Source organism: Hyla sarda, unplaced genomic scaffold (genome assembly GCF_029499605.1).
Source record: "Hyla sarda isolate aHylSar1 unplaced genomic scaffold, aHylSar1.hap1 scaffold_3235, whole genome shotgun sequence".
Classification (NCBI taxonomy): domain Eukaryota; kingdom Metazoa; phylum Chordata; class Amphibia; order Anura; family Hylidae; genus Hyla; species Hyla sarda.
Window position 1 is genome coordinate 776 of NW_026609972.1, and position 19,868 is coordinate 20,643.

At 45.3% G+C, this 19,868-nt stretch overlaps 7 non-coding genes across 7 annotated transcripts; all 7 read right to left on the bottom strand.

The window, feature by feature from the left end:
- Positions 1–491: 491 nt before the first annotated feature.
- LOC130329843 (U2 spliceosomal RNA) lies at positions 492–682 on the bottom strand. The gene has a single exon (XR_008873327.1). It is a non-coding gene; the product is annotated as a U2 spliceosomal RNA (small nuclear RNA).
- Positions 683–2,769: 2,087 nt separating this feature from the next.
- LOC130329844 (U2 spliceosomal RNA) lies at positions 2,770–2,960 on the bottom strand. Its single transcript, XR_008873328.1, has one exon. It is a non-coding gene; the product is annotated as a U2 spliceosomal RNA (small nuclear RNA).
- Positions 2,961–5,041: 2,081 nt separating this feature from the next.
- On the bottom strand, positions 5,042–5,232 carry LOC130329846 (U2 spliceosomal RNA). Its single transcript, XR_008873330.1, has one exon. It is a non-coding gene; the product is annotated as a U2 spliceosomal RNA (small nuclear RNA).
- A 2,094-nt stretch (positions 5,233–7,326) lies between these two features.
- LOC130329849 (U2 spliceosomal RNA) lies at positions 7,327–7,517 on the bottom strand. The gene has a single exon (XR_008873333.1). It is a non-coding gene; the product is annotated as a U2 spliceosomal RNA (small nuclear RNA).
- A 2,091-nt stretch (positions 7,518–9,608) lies between these two features.
- LOC130329847 (U2 spliceosomal RNA) lies at positions 9,609–9,799 on the bottom strand. The gene has a single exon (XR_008873331.1). It is a non-coding gene; the product is annotated as a U2 spliceosomal RNA (small nuclear RNA).
- Positions 9,800–11,897: 2,098 nt separating this feature from the next.
- LOC130329845 (U2 spliceosomal RNA) lies at positions 11,898–12,083 on the bottom strand. The gene has a single exon (XR_008873329.1). It is a non-coding gene; the product is annotated as a U2 spliceosomal RNA (small nuclear RNA).
- A 6,971-nt stretch (positions 12,084–19,054) lies between these two features.
- LOC130329848 (U2 spliceosomal RNA) lies at positions 19,055–19,245 on the bottom strand. Its single transcript, XR_008873332.1, has one exon. It is a non-coding gene; the product is annotated as a U2 spliceosomal RNA (small nuclear RNA).
- Between the last annotated feature and the right edge of the window lie 623 nt (positions 19,246–19,868).

The window sequence follows — 19,868 nt, forward strand, 5'->3', positions numbered from 1 at the left end:
GAACAGCCAGGAGACCCCCCCCCCCCCCATGTTATGTTACATAGTTACATAGTTAGTACGGTCGAAAAAAGACATATGTCCATCAAGTTCAACCAGGGAATTAAGGGGTAGGGGTGTGGCGCGATATTGGGGAAGGGATGAGATTTTATATTTCTTCATAAGCATTAATCTTATTTTGTCAATTAGGAACATTCAGCACCCACCCGCTATCAAGGCAGCTGCCTATCATGTCATGCCCTACCTGCACAGGTGTGCTGGCTACTCAAATGATCCAATTAAGGAGGCCATTTAGTCAGCAGCAGCAGAAGTCCTGTGCCTGGACGCTCCAACAGCGGCCAGACACAAGCAGAAGCAGAAGCAGCAGAAGCAGCAGCAGCACCACCTTTTGTTTTTTGGCTGCAGCAGCAGCAAGGCCCACAGGGCTGGCTAGCTGGCTAGCCAGCAAGCAGGTAGCAATGAAAGTAGGAATCTTTCTTTTTAACCCTGTAAGGGGGTGGTGCACTGTACCCGAAGATACTGCCATATCGGGTCAATGCATAGGGCGACGGAAGCAAGCTTCGAAATCGGCCCCCGTTCTCAAAAATCCATTTAATATATGGTCCCCAGATAGGGGACGTATCAGATATTAAACTGATAAGAACAGATACTACACTTGATCTTAGCCAAAAGGCCGAGAAGCGATAACCGTGAAAGGGGCGGGCCCAACAAGGTGCCCTTCATGGGCACTATCACTGCTTGCTGTCAGGGAGGCTGCCAGACAATTTTCCATGCACACTCTGGGCTGGGGGGCAGTCAACCACCAGTACACACAGCAGAACCTAAACCCATACCATTATTGCTAAGCAGCAAGACAGGGGCCCATTGCACTCCCACGGGGCCTTTTTAAATGCAATCCATAACCCGGATTTGCCAGGAACCCTTCTTACTCCTCCTACTTGCATGTGACACTGGGCTTAGGATCTGCATAGGAAACACACACACAAGCACACACCTACCTTTGTTGCCTGCAGATGCCTCCTTGGCTGTCCCCAAACGGTATCAAACCAACACCCACGGGAAGCTGTAAGCATAGAGGACATGCCTGCACCCCATTGGACTTACCTGTGTGGGTTAAATCCGGGTTATTTGACAACCTATGGCGGTGATGGTTCTGCTCAGGCAGAGCAGTGCTGATGCTCCTCATAAAGCTGTCGCTGCTGTGAAGGTTCTAGGTGACATCACAAATCCCTATGGTTACATACACAACAAAGCTGGGTTGTTGTTGTTTACACTCTGCAAGGCCTGTGGAAGTGAGTGACATCATAGCACTGTAGTTCTGAGGGTTCTAGATGGATGCAACAATCTCCTGTTGCTTCTATGAAGGCCATAATAGACGACATCACCAAACAGCTCCATAGTCACATACACAGCAAAGGAGAGATGTTGTTTACACCTAGTGATGTCAGTGGTATTGAGTGACATCACAGCACAGTGCTAAGGCTCCTGGGCCTGGACACAGCAGCGGCTGCAATATCTCAACGGAGAATACGTTTATATATATGTGTGTGTGTGCGCGGTATATATATATATATATATATATATATATATATATATATATATATTTCTCCGCCGAAATCACTTTTAAACCCATTTCCACCTTTTTTTCCCTTCTCTTCCTCTTACTTTTTTTTCACGTTTTTTTACGTTTTTCTCCTTTTCGCCTCTTTTCTGGGCGTATTATTCTTCTTTTTCTTCTTTTTTTTCGTCTAATGCATACCCCATCAGTGCAGCAATGCTTATTCAATACCGCCAGCAGATGGAGACACTGGGGGATAATTTTCTAAGGATTTATACTGATTTTTCCTGTCTGAATTTGTCGCACAGAAAGTTGCAGGCCAAATATGTGTGACATTTCTGCGACTTTAGCTTCTAGAGCATTTTTACAACATTATACATAGGTGCTGAATACATAAAAAGCGACTGTTCAGCGACAGACAAGTCGCATCGGCTGAAAGTAGGCCAGAATGTCAGTCCATGTTGGAGCAGGTTTAGATACAGTCTAAAGTATAGATCTCAAAGTCTGTGCACAGAATTTAGCAAGGGCCTCGCACCTTCTGATGCATCAGGTAGGTGCACAATAGCATAGCCTAACCCTCTGTACTTTGGTCTATATTGATGCGGGACATAGACAGCCAGCTGATGACCAATCCATTAGTGCAATGGATGGCTGGAAGCATTTGTCTTTGCCTTTGCAATACCACAGAAGCAATGCATGGTCAATGTACAGCAATGACACACCTGTGTGAACAGCCAGGAGACCCCCCCCCATGTTATGTTACATAGTTACATAGTTAGTACGGTCGAAAAAAGACATATGTCCATCAAGTTCAACCAGGGAATTAAGGGGTAGGGGTGTGGCGCGATATTGGGGAAGGGATGAGATTTTATATTTCTTCATAAGCATTAATCTTATTTTGTCAATTAGGAACATTCAGCACCCACCCGCTATCAAGGCAGCTGCCTATCATGTCATGCCCTACCTGCACAGGTGTGCTGGCTACTCAAATGATCCAATTAAGGAGGCCATTTAGTCAGCAGCAGCAGAAGTCCTGTGCCTGGACGCTCCAACAGCGGCCAGACACAAGCAGAAGCAGAAGCAGCAGAAGCAGCAGCAGCACCACCTTTTGTTTTTTGGCTGCAGCAGCAGCAAGGCCCACAGGGCTGGCTAGCTGGCTAGCCAGCAAGCAGGTAGCAATGAAAGTAGGAATCTTTCTTTTTAACCCTGTAAGGGGGTGGTGCACTGTACACGAAGATACTGCCATATCGGGTCAATGCATAGGGCGACGGAAGCAAGCTTCGAAATCGGCCCCCGTTCTCAAAAATCCATTTAATATATGGTCCCCAGATAGGGGACGTATCAGATATTAAACTGATAAGAACAGATACTACACTTGATCTTAGCCAAAAGGCCGAGAAGCGATAACCGTGAAAGGGGCGGGCCCAACAAGGTGCCCTTCATGGGCACTATCACTGCTTGCTGTCAGGGAGGCTGCCAGACAATTTTCCATGCACACTCTGGGCTGGGGGGCAGTCAACCACCAGTACACACAGCAGAACCTAAACCCATACCATTATTGCTAAGCAGCAAGACAGGGGCCCATTGCACTCCCACGGGGCCTTTTTAAATGCAATCCATAACCCGGATTTGCCAGGAACCCTTCTTACTCCTCCTACTTGCATGTGACACTGGGCTTAGGATCTGCATAGGAAACACACACACAAGCACACACCTACCTTTGTTGCCTGCAGATGCCTCCTTGGCTGTCCCCAAACGGTATCAAACCAACACCCACGGGAAGCTGTAAGCATAGAGGACATGCCTGCACCCCATTGGACTTACCTGTGTGGGTTAAATCCGGGTTATTTGACAACCTATGGCGGTGATGGTTCTGCTCAGGCAGAGCAGTGCTGATGCTCCTCATAAAGCTGTCGCTGCTGTGAAGGTTCTAGGTGACATCACAAATCCCTATGGTTACATACACAACAAAGCTGGGTTGTTGTTGTTTACACTCTGCAAGGCCTGTGGAAGTGAGTGACATCATAGCACTGTAGTTCTGAGGGTTCTAGATGGATGCAACAATCTCCTGTTGCTTCTATGAAGGCCATAATAGACGACATCACCAAACAGCTCCATAGTCACATACACAGCAAAGGAGAGATGTTGTTTACACCTAGTGATGTCAGTGGTATTGAGTGACATCACAGCACAGTGCTAAGGCTCCTGGGCCTGGACACAGCAGCGGCTGCAATATCTCAACGGAGAATACGTTTATATATATGTGTGTGTGTGCGCGTATATATATATATATATATATATATATATATATATATATATATTTCTCCGCCGAAATCACTTTTAAACCCATTTCCACCTTTTTTTCCCTTCTCTTCCTCTTACTTTTTTTTCACGTTTTTTTACGTTTTTCTCCTTTTCGCCTCTTTTCTGGGCGTATTATTCTTCTTTTTCTTCTTTTTTTTCGTCTAATGCATACCCCATCAGTGCAGCAATGCTTATTCAATACCGCCAGCAGATGGAGACACTGGGGGATAATTTTCTAAGGATTTATACTGATTTTTCCTGTCTGAATTTGTCGCACAGAAAGTTGCAGGCCAAATATGTGTGACATTTCTGCGACTTTAGCTTCTAGAGCATTTTTACAACATTATACATAGGTGCTGAATACATAAAAAGCGACTGTTCAGCGACAGACAAGTCGCATCGGCTGAAAGTAGGCCAGAATGTCAGTCCATGTTGGAGCAGGTTTAGATACAGTCTAAAGTATAGATCTCAAAGTCTGTGCACAGAATTTAGCAAGGGCCTCGCACCTTCTGATGCATCAGGTAGGTGCACAATAGCATAGCCTAACCCTCTGTACTTTGGTCTATATTGATGCGGGACATAGACAGCCAGCTGATGACCAATCCATTAGTGCAATGGATGGCTGGAAGCATTTGTCTTTGCCTTTGCAATACCACAGAAGCAATGCATGGTCAATGTACAGCAATGACACACCTGTGTGAACAGCCAGGAGACCCCCCCCCCCCATGTTATGTTACATAGTTACATAGTTAGTACGGTCGAAAAAAGACATATGTCCATCAAGTTCAACCAGGGAATTAAGGGGTAGGGGTGTGGCGCGATATTGGGGAAGGGATGAGATTTTATATTTCTTCATAAGCATTAATCTTATTTTGTCAATTAGGAACATTCAGCACCCACCCGCTATCAAGGCAGCTGCCTATCATGTCATGCCCTACCTGCACAGGTGTGCTGGCTACTCAAATGATCCAATTAAGGAGGCCATTTAGTCAGCAGCAGCAGAAGTCCTGTGCCTGGACGCTCCAACAGCGGCCAGACACAAGCAGAAGCAGCAGAAGCAGCAGCAGCACCACCTTTTGTTTTTTGGCTGCAGCAGCAGCAAGGCCCACAGGGCTGGCTAGCTGGCTAGCCAGCAAGCAGGTAGCAATGAAAGTAGGAATCTTTCTTTTTAACCCTGTAAGGGGGTGGTGCACTGTACCCGAAGATACTGCCATATCGGGTCAATGCATAGGGCGACGGAAGCAAGCTTCGAAATCGGCCCCCGTTCTCAAAAATCCATTTAATATATGGTCCCCAGATAGGGGACGTATCAGATATTAAACTGATAAGAACAGATACTACACTTGATCTTAGCCAAAAGGCCGAGAAGCGATAACCGTGAAAGGGGCGGGCCCAACAAGGTGCCCTTCATGGGCACTATCACTGCTTGCTGTCAGGGAGGCTGCCAGACAATTTTCCATGCACACTCTGGGCTGGGGGGCAGTCAACCACCAGTACACACAGCAGAACCTAAACCCATACCATTATTGCTAAGCAGCAAGACAGGGGCCCATTGCACTCCCACGGGGCCTTTTTAAATGCAATCCATAACCCGGATTTGCCAGGAACCCTTCTTACTCCTCCTACTTGCATGTGACACTGGGCTTAGGATCTGCATAGGAAACACACACACAAGCACACACCTACCTTTGTTGCCTGCAGATGCCTCCTTGGCTGTCCCCAAACGGTATCAAACCAACACCCACGGGAAGCTGTAAGCATAGAGGACATGCCTGCACCCCATTGGACTTACCTGTGTGGGTTAAATCCGGGTTATTTGACAACCTATGGCGGTGATGGTTCTGCTCAGGCAGAGCAGTGCTGATGCTCCTCATAAAGCTGTCGCTGCTGTGAAGGTTCTAGGTGACATCACAAATCCCTATGGTTACATACACAACAAAGCTGGGTTGTTGTTGTTTACACTCTGCAAGGCCTGTGGAAGTGAGTGACATCATAGCACTGTAGTTCTGAGGGTTCTAGATGGATGCAACAATCTCCTGTTGCTTCTATGAGGGCCATAATAGACGACATCACCAAACAGCTCCATAGTCACATACACAGCAAAGGAGAGATGTTGTTTACACCTAGTGATGTCAGTGGTATTGAGTGACATCACAGCACAGTGCTAAGGCTCCTGGGCCTGGACACAGCAGCGGCTGCAATATCTCAACGGAGAATACGTTTATATATATGTGTGTGTGTGCGCGTATATATATATATATATATATATATATATATATATATATATATTTCTCCGCCGAAATCACTTTTAAACCCATTTCCACCTTTTTTTCCCTTCTCTTCCTCTTACTTTTTTTTCACGTTTTTTTACGTTTTTCTCCTTTTCGCCTCTTTTCTGGGCGTATTATTCTTCTTTTTCTTCTTTTTTTTCGTCTAATGCATACCCCATCAGTGCAGCAATGCTTATTCAATACCGCCAGCAGATGGAGACACTGGGGGATAATTTTCTAAGGATTTATACTGATTTTTCCTGTCTGAATTTGTCGCACAGAAAGTTGCAGGCCAAATATGTGTGACATTTCTGCGACTTTAGCTTCTAGAGCATTTTTACAACATTATACATAGGTGCTGAATACATAAAAAGCGACTGTTCAGCGACAGACAAGTCGCATCGGCTGAAAGTAGGCCAGAATGTCAGTCCATGTTGGAGCAGGTTTAGATACAGTCTAAAGTATAGATCTCAAAGTCTGTGCACAGAATTTAGCAAGGGCCTCGCACCTTCTGATGCATCAGGTAGGTGCACAATAGCATAGCCTAACCCTCTGTACTTTGGTCTATATTGATGCGGGACATAGACAGCCAGCTGATGACCAATCCATTAGTGCAATGGATGGCTGGAAGCATTTGTCTTTGCCTTTGCAATACCACAGAAGCAATGCATGGTCAATGTACAGCAATGACACACCTGTGTGAACAGCCAGGAGACCCCCCCCCCCCCCCCCCCATGTTATGTTACATAGTTACATAGTTAGTACGGTCGAAAAAAGACATATGTCCATCAAGTTCAACCAGGGAATTAAGGGGTAGGGGTGTGGCGCGATATTGGGGAAGGGATGAGATTTTATATTTCTTCATAAGCATTAATCTTATTTTGTCAATTAGGAACATTCAGCACCCACCCGCTATCAAGGCAGCTGCCTATCATGTCATGCCCTACCTGCACAGGTGTGCTGGCTACTCAAATGATCCAATTAAGGAGGCCATTTAGTCAGCAGCAGCAGAAGTCCTGTGCCTGGACGCTCCAACAGCGGCCAGACACAAGCAGAAGCAGAAGCAGCAGAAGCAGCAGCAGCACCACCTTTTGTTTTTTGGCTGCAGCAGCAGCAAGGCCCACAGGGCTGGCTAGCTGGCTAGCCAGCAAGCAGGTAGCAATGAAAGTAGGAATCTTTCTTTTTAACCCTGTAAGGGGGTGGTGCACTGTACCCGAAGATACTGCCATATCGGGTCAATGCATAGGGCGACGGAAGCAAGCTTCGAAATCGGCCCCCGTTCTCAAAAATCCATTTAATATATGGTCCCCAGATAGGGGACGTATCAGATATTAAACTGATAAGAACAGATACTACACTTGATCTTAGCCAAAAGGCTGAGAAGCGATAACCGTGAAAGGGGCGGGCCCAACAAGGTGCCCTTCATGGGCACTATCACTGCTTGCTGTCAGGGAGGCTGCCAGACAATTTTCCATGCACACTCTGGGCTGGGGGGCAGTCAACCACCAGTACACACAGCAGAACCTAAACCCATACCATTATTGCTAAGCAGCAAGACAGGGGCCCATTGCACTCCCACGGGGCCTTTTTAAATGCAATCCATAACCCGGATTTGCCAGGAACCCTTCTTACTCCTCCTACTTGCATGTGACACTGGGCTTAGGATCTGCATAGGAAACACACACACAAGCACACACCTACCTTTGTTGCCTGCAGATGCCTCCTTGGCTGTCCCCAAACGGTATCAAACCAACACCCACGGGAAGCTGTAAGCATAGAGGACATGCCTGCACCCCATTGGACTTACCTGTGTGGGTTAAATCCGGGTTATTTGACAACCTATGGCGGTGATGGTTCTGCTCAGGCAGAGCAGTGCTGATGCTCCTCATAAAGCTGTCGCTGCTGTGAAGGTTCTAGGTGACATCACAAATCCCTATGGTTACATACACAACAAAGCTGGGTTGTTGTTGTTTACACTCTGCAAGGCCTGTGGAAGTGAGTGACATCATAGCACTGTAGTTCTGAGGGTTCTAGATGGATGCAACAATCTCCTGTTGCTTCTATGAAGGCCATAATAGACGACATCACCAAACAGCTCCATAGTCACATACACAGCAAAGGAGAGATGTTGTTTACACCTAGTGATGTCAGTGGTATTGAGTGACATCACAGCACAGTGCTAAGGCTCCTGGGCCTGGACACAGCAGCGGCTGCAATATCTCAACGGAGAATACGTTTATATATATGTGTGTGTGTGCGCGTATATATATATATATATATATATATATATATATATATATATATATATATTTCTCCGCCGAAATCACTTTTAAACCCATTTCCACCTTTTTTTCCCTTCTCTTCCTCTTACTTTTTTTTCACGTTTTTTTACGTTTTTCTCCTTTTCGCCTCTTTTCTGGGCGTATTATTCTTCTTTTTCTTCTTTTTTTTCGTCTAATGCATACCCCATCAGTGCAGCAATGCTTATTCAATACCGCCAGCAGATGGAGACACTGGGGGATAATTTTCTAAGGATTTATACTGATTTTTCCTGTCTGAATTTGTCGCACAGAAAGTTGCAGGCCAAATATGTGTGACATTTCTGCGACTTTAGCTTCTAGAGCATTTTTACAACATTATACATAGGTGCTGAATACATAAAAAGCGACTGTTCAGCGACAGACAAGTCGCATCGGCTGAAAGTAGGCCAGAATGTCAGTCCATGTTGGAGCAGGTTTAGATACAGTCTAAAGCATAGGTCTCAAAGTCTGTGCACAGAATTTAGCAAGGGCCTCGCACCTTCTGATGCATCAGGTAGGTGCACAATAGCATAGCCTAACCCTCTGTACTTTGGTCTATATTGATGCGGGACATAGACAGCCAGCTGATGACCAATCCATTAGTGCAATGGATGGCTGGAAGCATTTGTCTTTGCCTTTGCAATACCACAGAAGCAATGCATGGTCAATGTACAGCAATGACACACCTGTGTGAACAGCCAGGAGACCCCCCCCCCATGTTATGTTACATAGTTACATAGTTAGTACGGTCGAAAAAAGACATATGTCCATCAAGTTCAACCAGGGAATTAAGGGGTAGGGGTGTGGCGCGATATTGGGGAAGGGATGAGATTTTATATTTCTTCATAAGCATTAATCTTATTTTGTCAATTAGGAACATTCAGCACCCACCCGCTATCAAGGCAGCTGCCTATCATGTCATGCCCTACCTGCACAGGTGTGCTGGCTACTCAAATGATCCAATTAAGGAGGCCATTTAGTCAGCAGCAGCAGAAGTCCTGTGCCTGGATGCTCCAACAGGGGCCAGACACAAGCAGAAGCAGAAGCAGCAGAAGCAGCAGCAGCACCACCTTTTGTTTTTTGGCTGCAGCAGCAGCAAGGCCCACAGGGCTGGCTAGCTGGCTAGCCAGCAAGCAGGTAGCAATGAAAGTAGGAATCTTTCTTTTTAACCCTGTAAGGGGGTGGTGCACTGTACCCGAAGATACTGCCATATCGGGTCAATGCATAGGGCGACGGAAGCAAGCTTCGAAATCGGCCCCCGTTCTCAAAAATCCATTTAATATATGGTCCCCAGATAGGGGACGTATCAGATATTAAACTGATAAGAACAGATACTACACTTGATCTTAGCCAAAAGGCCGAGAAGCGATAACCGTGAAAGGGGCGGGGCCCAACAAGGTCCCCTTCATGGGCACTATCACTGCTTGCTGTCAGGGAGGCTGCCAGACAATTTTCCATGCACACTCTGGGCTGGGGGGCAGTCAACCACCAGTACACACAGCAGAACCTAAACCCATACCATTATTGCTAAGCAGCAAGACAGGGGCCCATTGCACTCCCACGGGGCCTTTTTAAATGCAATCCATAACCCGGATTTGCCAGGAACCCTTCTTACTCCTCCTACTTGCATGTGACACTGGGCTTAGGATCTGCATAGGAAACACACACACAAGCACACACCTACCTTTGTTGCCTGCAGATGCCTCCTTGGCTGTCCCCAAACGGTATCAAACCAACACCCACGGGAAGCTGTAAGCATAGAGGACATGCCTGCACCCCATTGGACTTACCTGTGTGGGTTAAATCCGGGTTATTTGACAACCTATGGCGGTGATGGTTCTGCTCAGGCAGAGCAGTGCTGATGCTCCTCATAAAGCTGTCGCTGCTGTGAAGGTTCTAGGTGACATCACAAATCCCTATGGTTACATACACAACAAAGCTGGGTTGTTGTTGTTTACACTCTGCAAGGCCTGTGGAAGTGAGTGACATCATAGCACTGTAGTTCTGAGGGTTCAAGATGGATGCAACAATCTCCTGTTGCTTCTATGAAGGCCGTAATAGACGACATCACCAAACAGCTCCATAGTCACATACACAGCAAAGGAGAGATGTTGTTTACACCTAGTGATGTCAGTGGTATTGAGTGACATCACAGCACAGTGCTAAGGCTCCTGGGCCTGGACACAGCAGCGGCTGCAATATCTCAACGGAGAATACGTTTATATCTATGTGTGTGTGTGCGCATATATATATATATATATATATATATATATATATATATATATATATATATATTTCTCCGCCGAAATCACTTTTAAACCCATTTCCACCTTTTTTTCCCTTCTCTTCCTCTTACTTTTTTTTCACGTTTTTTTACGTTTTTCTCCTTTTCGCCTCTTTTCTGGGCGTATTATTCTTCTTTTTCTTCTTTTTTTTCGTCTAATGCATACCCCATCAGTGCAGCAATGCTTATTCAATACCGCCAGCAGATGGAGACACTGGGGGATAATTTTCTAAGGATTTATACTGATTTTTCCTGTCTGAATTTGTCGCACAGAAAGTTGCAGGCCAAATATGTGTGACATTTCTGCGACTTTAGCTTCTAGAGCATTTTTACAACATTATACATAGGTGCTGAATACATAAAAAGCGACTGTTCAGCGACAGACAAGTCGCATCGGCTGAAAGTAGGCCAGAATGTCAGTCCATGTTGGAGCAGGTTTAGATACAGTCTAAAGCATAGATCTCAAAGTCTGTGCACAGAATTTAGCAAGGGCCTCGCACCTTCTGATGCATCAGGTAGGTGCACAATAGCATAGCCTAACCCTCTGTACTTTGGTCTATATTGATGCGGGACATAGACAGCCAGCTGATGACCAATCCATTAGTGCAATGGATGGCTGGAAGCATTTGTCTTTGCCTTTGCAATACCACAGAAGCAATGCATGGTCAATGTACAGCAATGACACACCTGTGTGAACAGCCAGGAGACCCCCCCCCCCCCCATGTTATGTTACATAGTTACATAGTTAGTACGGTCGAAAAAAGACATATGTCCATCAAGTTCAACCAGGGAATTAAGGGGTAGGGGTGTGGCGCGATATTGGGGAAGGGATGAGATTTTATATTTCTTCATAAGCATTAATCTTATTTTGTCAATTAGGAACATTCAGCACCCACCCGCTATCAAGGCAGCTGCCTATCATGTCATGCCCTACCTGCAAAGGTGTGCTGGCTACTCAAATGATCCAATTAAGGAGGCCATTTAGTCAGCAGCAGCAGAAGTCCTGTGCCTGGACGCTCCAACAGCGGCCAGACACAAGCAGAAGCAGAAGCAGCAGAAGCAGCAGCAGCACCACCTTTTGTTTTTTGGCTGCAGCAGCAGCAAGGCCCACAGGGCTGGCTAGCTGGCTAGCCAGCAAGCAGGTAGCAATGAAAGTAGGAATCTTTCTTTTTAACCCTGTAAGGGGGTGGTGCACTGTACCCGAAGATACTGCCATATCGGGTCAATGCATAGGGCGACGGAAGCAAGCTTCGAAATCGGCCCCCGTTCTCAAAAATCCATTTAATATATGGTCCCCAGATAGGGGACGTATCAGATATTAAACTGATAAGAACAGATTTTTTTTTTTTTTTTTTTTTTTTATAAACCTTCAGGTTTAGACTAAACACCACTTAGATAATGCGTCATTTTTGACTCATGGTGAAGTCTAACTCATCATTAGGTCATTCTTTATTTGTTCAAAGCAAATTCAAAACAAATTCAAATACCATCACCATTACACCCTTACAACATGTCTCCACTTCAAAAATTTCCATATCCCCTCTGCATCTATTTCACCTAATTTCTTTTTATCACGTAAATAAACGGTGTACAACCTATCCAGAATCATTCTTAAACTTCCTTCCACAGTCACATCTTTTCTCTTAAACACATATAAATTTCTAACATCCCACAAGACTTCCTTCACAATCGCCAACAACACAAACAACACCCTTTCATTCTTTCTTCCAATCATACTAAGACCAAACATCACAACCTCATATGAGAACCTATTTATCACAGTCAACTCCTTACACAACGGACCTATCCCTCTCCATACATTCTGAGCCATGTCACAATTCCAAATCACATGCATCACACTTTCAACCCCACTACAATCTTCCCTCGGACATATTTCACTCCTTCCAATACCTCTATTCCTTTGGAACTCTCTTACTGGTAGGGCTCCATGCAAACACTGCCATCCTATCTCTCTCTGTCTATTTGATATTCCATCTGTCATTAAACTCTTCCACACCTTAGACACATCCTGGCCTCTTACCATATTAATCGGACACTCCACCTCACTTGCGGCGACATACCCAAACACATTCTTCTTACTTTCAAACAACTCCTTTCTCACACCAATCAACCTATAACTCTCCAAAAACTTTTCCACATACAAATACCAACTCGGGCACACAAACGCATAAGGCACTCTCAAATCTCTCTCCAGCCAACCTAATTTGCATAACACACGCCCACCTAAATATCTCAACATACATGCAAAATTCTTTTCTCCTCTCATCATCCTTCTAACCGCAAACACCACATTCACCCCCAAATACACATCTAGATTTGGAAATCCCATTCCACCCTTACTACCATCCTTCATCACAACTTCTCTCCTCACTCTTTCCACTTTTGTACCCCAAAAAAACACAAACAAAATTCTTTTTAACTTCCTTAAAACCATATAACTTGGCGGAAACACTATTGCCACATACAATAAAATAGGCAATATTACACTTTTCACAACCAGCACTTTCCCAACCATAGACAAATCTCTCAACCTCCAAAGACTCAATTTTTTGGCCACTCTCTTCTCTACATCATCCCAACTTTCTCTCCCATCCAATCTTTCATCCATTTTAACACCTAAAACCTGAATACCACCTTCAATATTCTTCATACCCACATCCTCACTTCCTTGCATACTACCAAAACATTTATACTCACTTTTGTCCCAATTCACCTTAAACCCAGACGCTCCACAAAACAATCCAACTAGTAACTTTGCCCTTCTCATAACAGCCACAGACTCTCCCAAAATACACACATCATCCATGTAGGCCAAAACTTTGACTTCTCTCCCACCACTCCCTGGAATTTTTAACCCTCTAACACACTTATCCCGCCGCAACATCTCTAATAATGGCTCCATAGCACATATAAAAGCCATAGGGGACAACGGACAACCCTGCCTTACACCAGAACATACTTTCACCTTCTCAGACATCCAACCATTTATCAAAACCTTACTATATACTCCATCATACAGCATCCTTACAACATTTACAAAATCACCCGGGAATCCCATTCTCACTAATACTCTAAACAAAAACCTATGTGACAGACGATCAAACGCCTTTTCAAAATCTATCGACATCACTCTAACCTCCTGTTTCCTACTCATACTATCCCATAACAAATCTCTCAACAAACACAAATTTTCATTTATTCTTCTCCCAGGCACTCCACACACTTGTTCTTCTCCAATCACCTGCTCAACCACATCTCTCATCCTATTTGTAATTATTTTAGCAAACACCTTATAATCTACATTCAACAAAGTTATCGGCCTCCAATTCCTCACATCATTCACATCACCTTTCTTATAAATCAACACAACCACTCCACTCTTCATACTTTCCACCATTCTCTCCTTCCTCCACATATACCTATACACTTCCACCAAATCATCCTTCACAACATCCCAAATCCAAGCATAAAATTCAACAGGCAACCCATCCTCTCCAGGCGTTTTATTTCTTGACATACTATCCACAGTCCTCTTCACTTCCTCCTCTCCAATCTCTCTCATCAGAGTCCCATATTCACTACCATCCACCCTCTTATCAAGCACTCTCAACACTTCATCCTGCAAGTCCTCTTCACAATCTTTTACCGCATACAACTCTTCATAAAAACTTTTAACCACTCCCAACACAGCTTTTCCTTTAACCAGACAGCCATCATCATCATACACTCTTACCATATCCTCTCTCTTCCCAATAACTTTTTTAAAGAAATATCTCGAACATTTCTCATCTTTCTCTAACTTATCAAGTTTTGCTTGATACATCAACTCTTTACCTTTATCATTCAACCAATTTTTTAGATCACTCTTCACAACCTCAATCTGCTCACCCACACTCCAGCCATACTTCTTTAACTTATTGAGAAACACCAATCTTTTATTCAACCATTCATACTTCTTCTTCCTCCCAGCATTCCGCTTATATCCCTCTCTTTTAAAGAAAACTTTTGTTTGACCCTTAACCCATTCCCACCAACACAATATATCAGGAAAATCATTCTTTTTCTTACACCAACCCCTATACTTATTAACATATCTATCATACACTCCTTCCACTTCCAACAATTTAACATTTAATTTCCATACACCCCTCCCACTCACACAATCTGCATCCAATACTAACTCACAACACACATACTCATGATCTGAATATCCTACTTTTTCTTGCATATAATTCTTACATAACACACCCTTAGACACAAAACACATATCAAGTCTGGAACTATGACTTCCACTATCAGAATAATATGTATCTAACAAAGGACACACTCCACACGCTTCAGCCACATCCTTTAACTTAAAGTCACACACCATACTTTTAAGAATATTCCCAGATACATCCACATTCCCCTCAATTTCACAATTGAAATCCCCCACCCACACCAAAGGTATTTTACCCGGCAGAAACCTCTTAATTACCTCCAACAACCCCACCCGCTCCTCCCTCCTTACCGGCGCATACACATTTATCAACCTAAATTTAACCCCCTGCACCTTAACCTCCACCATGATACACCTCCCCTCCTCTATTACCACATAACTACAAACTTCAAACTTAAAGCTCTTAAAAAGCACCCCTACCCCATCATTCCTATTATGCCCAGACACCGACCAAACAGCAGGACCATAAGCCCATTCTCCCTTCCCCGGAATATCATTTAGCCCACATTCCTGCAAACAAATAATGTCCGCTTTTTTCCCTGCCAAGTCCTCCAAAATTACTGTCCTTCTGACTTTACTTCTAAAGACTCTAACGTTTATAGAACCGACTAAAAAAGACATACCACCATCTTAACAACCCTAAGGAAGAATTTGACAGAAAAGAAGAAAGTTATTTAGGTAGCTTTCCTCAGCGGTGTGGGAGAAGCTTCTCCCGCAGAGCACGCATCCATGTCGCTCTCAGATAGCGGTTGATACCGATTGTCCGTAGCCACCAGCGTCGACTCCATCTGTCCACCAGAAAGCTTCCTGGCCGTCTTCTTGGGGGGACGAAAAAGATCAAAGTCATCCTCTCTCTCTCTATGTCTCTCCTCACGGTCTTCACCCTCAGAAGAAGACCACTCTTCAATTTGCGGCGACTCCTCAGCCGGGGGACTGGGAGCATCCTCAATCTCCCCTTCTTCCACTTGCACCGCCATTTGCTCCTCCTCCACCACCACTTGCTCCTCCACCACCTTCACTTGCTCCTCTACCACCACAGGACTCTGTACCTCTCCAATAATAACGCTCTCTCTTGCAGGAACCACTGCAGCCGCAGCTGCAGCTGCCCTCCTCCTCTCCACCATTTCCTCTTCCATTCTCCTCTCCTCCTCCCTCCTCTTCAACACTGGACAGTTCTTGTACACATGGCCAGCTTCCCCACATAGGTCACAGGTCCTCGGGTGTGGACATGCACCCGCCTCATGCCCCGGTTGCTTACAGTTCCTGCATTTCTTACTGCCAGGGCAGGCCTCCTTCACATGTCCAAACAATAGACAATTTCTACAGAAAGATGGCTGTCCGTAGTAATAGAGATAACCTCTGAAACCAGCAATGGTAAAGTTCGCCGGAGGGTGCTTAACGCCTCCAATGCAATCTCCATCAAGCCGCAACTTCACAAAGAACTTATACGTGCCATTAAATACACCAATGCTGCTTGTCTGCTTAGTACCACCAGCAATAGACACACAATAGATGCTCAAGAAGTTCTTAATCATAGAGACATCAACAAACGGATTGTACATGTGGATAAACAAAGTCTTTGTCCCCATTTCAAAAAGGGGATAAAAGGACACATCCCGCAAAACCTCACTTCCACTGTTCCGTTTTAAGCACTCATAAAAGTTCTGGCAGTCAGCATCATATAAGAAGGACACGTCATAAATACCTTGGCGCTTGTTCTCCTGGACACAAAAGAGGTCGCTCAAGGAAAATCCTGCCAGTCGCTCCACAATGGTATGGCCGATGTATTCAATGCTGTTTCTTAGACGATCCGTGGTTAGCACCTTGATGCGTACGGTCTTCTCCACTGCAGACATGTTGGATCCAGCCATCTTTCCAAATCTGTCGGTAACGAGTACCACAGTCTTGATCACCTACGCAGCTAGTCGCGGCGCAGTTCACTCGCACCCTCAGCGCCGACCGAGGCAATAAACCCCGATCTTAGCCAAAAGGCCGAGAAGCGATAACCGTGAAAGGGGCGGGCCCAACAACGTCCCCTTCATGGGCACTATCACTGCTTGCTGTCAGGGAGGCTGCCAGACAATTTTCCATGCACACTCTGGGCTGGGGGGCAGTCAACCACCAGTACACACAGCAGAACCTAAACCCATACCATTATTGCTAAGCAGCAAGACAGGGGCCCATTGCACTCCCACGGGGCCTTTTTAAATGCAATCCATAACCCGGATTTGCCAGGAACCCTTCTTACTCCTCCTACTTGCATGTGACACTGGGCTTAGGATCTGCATAGGAAACACACACACAAGCACACACCTACCTTTGTTGCCTGCAGATGCCTCCTTGGCTGTCCCCAAACGGTATCAAACCAACACCCACGGGAAGCTGTAAGCATAGAGGACATGCCTGCACCCCATTGGACTTACCTGTGTGGGTTAAATCCGGGTTATTTGACAACCTATGGCGGTGATGGTTCTGCTCAGGCAGAGCAGTGCTGATGCTCCTCATAAAGCTGTCGCTGCTGTGAAGGTTCTAGGTGACATCACAAATCCCTATGGTTACATACACAACAAAGCTGGGTTGTTGTTGTTTACACTCTGCAAGGCCTGTGGAAGTGAGTGACATCATAGCACTGTAGTTCTGAGGGTTCAAGATGGATGCAACAATCTCCTGTTGCTTCTATGAAGGCCGTAATAGACGACATCACCAAACAGCTCCATAGTCACATACACAGCAAAGGAGAGATGTTGTTTACACCTAGTGATGTCAGTGGTATTGAGTGACATCACAGCACAGTGCTAAGGCTCCTGGGCCTGGACACAGCAGCGGCTGCAATATCTCAACGGAGAATACGTTTATATCTATGTGTGTGTGTGCGCATATATATATATATATATATATATATATATATATATATATATATATATATATTCTCCGCCGAAATCACTTTTAAACCCATTTCCACCTTTTTTTCCCTTCTCTTCCTCTTACTTTTTTTTCACGTTTTTTTACGTTTTTCTCCTTTTCGCCTCTTTTCTGGGCGTATTATTCTTCTTTTTCTTCTTTTTTTTCGTCTAATGCATACCCCATCAGTGCAGCAATGCTTATTCAATACCGCCAGCAGATGGAGACACTGGGGGATAATTTTCTAAGGATTTATACTGATTTTTCCTGTCTGAATTTGTCGCACAGAAAGTTGCAGGCCAAATATGTGTGACATTTCTGCGACTTTAGCTTCTAGAGCATTTTTACAACATTATACATAGGTGCTGAATACATAAAAAGCGACTGTTCAGCGACAGACAAGTCGCATCGGCTGAAAGTAGGCCAGAATGTCAGTCCATGTTGGAGCAGGTTTAGATACAGTCTAAAGCATAGATCTCAAAGTCTGTGCACAGAATTTAGCAAGGGCCTCGCACCTTCTGATGCATCAGGTAGGTGCACAATAGCATAGCCTAACCCTCTGTACTTTGGTCTATATTGATGCGGGACATAGACAGCCAGCTGATGACCAATCCATTAGTGCAATGGATGGCTGGAAGCATTTGTCTTTGCCTTTGCAATACCACAGAAGCAATGCATGGTCAATGTACAGCAATGACACACCTGTGTGAACAGCCAGGAGACCCCCCCCCCCCCCCATGTTATGTTACATAGTTACATAGTTAGTACGGTCGAAAAAAGACATATGTCCATCAAGTTCAACCAGGGAATTAAGGGGTAGGGGTGTGGCGCGATATTGGGGAAGGGATGAGATTTTATATTTCTTCATAAGCATTAATCTTATTTTGTCAATTAGGAACATTCAGCACCCACCCGCTATCAAGGCAGCTGCCTATCATGTCATGCCCTACCTGCAAAGGTGTGCTGGCTACTCAAATGATCCAATTAAGGAGGCCATTTAGTCAGCAGCAGCAGAAGTCCTGTGCCTGGACGCTCCAACAGCGGCCAGACACAAGCAGAAGCAGAAGCAGCAGAAGCAGCAGCAGCACCACCTTTTGTTTTTTGGCTGCAGCAGCAGCAAGGCCCACAGGGCTGGCTAGCTGGCTAGCCAGCAAGCAGGTAGCAATGAAAGTAGGAATCTTTCTTTTTAACCCTGTAAGGGGGTGGTGCACTGTACCCGAAGATACTGCCATATCGGGTCAATGCATAGGGCGACGGAAGCAAGCTTCGAAATCGGCCCCCGTTCTCAAAAATCCATTTAATATATGGTCCCCAGATAGGGGACGTATCAGATATTAAACTGATAAGAACAGATACTACACTTGATCTTAGCCAAAAGGCCGAGAAGCGATAACCGTGAAAGGGGCGGGCCCAACAAGGTCCCCTTCATGGGCACTATCACTGCTTGCTGTCAGGGAGGCTGCCAGACAATTTTCCATGCACACTCTGGGCTGGGGGGCAGTCAACCACCAGTACACACAGCAGAACCTAAACCCATACCATTATTGCTAAGCAGCAAGACAGGGGCCCATTGCACTCCCACGGGGCCTTTTTAAATGCAATCCATAACCCGGATTTGCCAGGAACCCTTCTTACTCCTCCTACTTGCATGTGACACTGGGCTTAGGATCTGCATAGGAAACACACACACAAGCACACACCTACCTTTGTTGCCTGCAGATGCCTCCTTGGCTGTCCCCAAACGGTATCAAACCAACACCCACGGGAAGCTGTAAGCATAGAGGACATGCCTGCACCCCATTGGACTTACCTGTGTGGGTTAAATCCGGGTTATTTGACAACCAATGGCGGTGATGGTTCTGCTCAGGCAGAGCAGTGCTGATGCTCCTCATAAAGCTGTCGCTGCTGTGAAGGTTCTAGGTGACATCACAAATCCCTATGGTTACATACACAACAAAGCTGGGTTGTTGTTGTTTACACTCTGCAAGGCCTGTGGAAGTGAGTGACATCATAG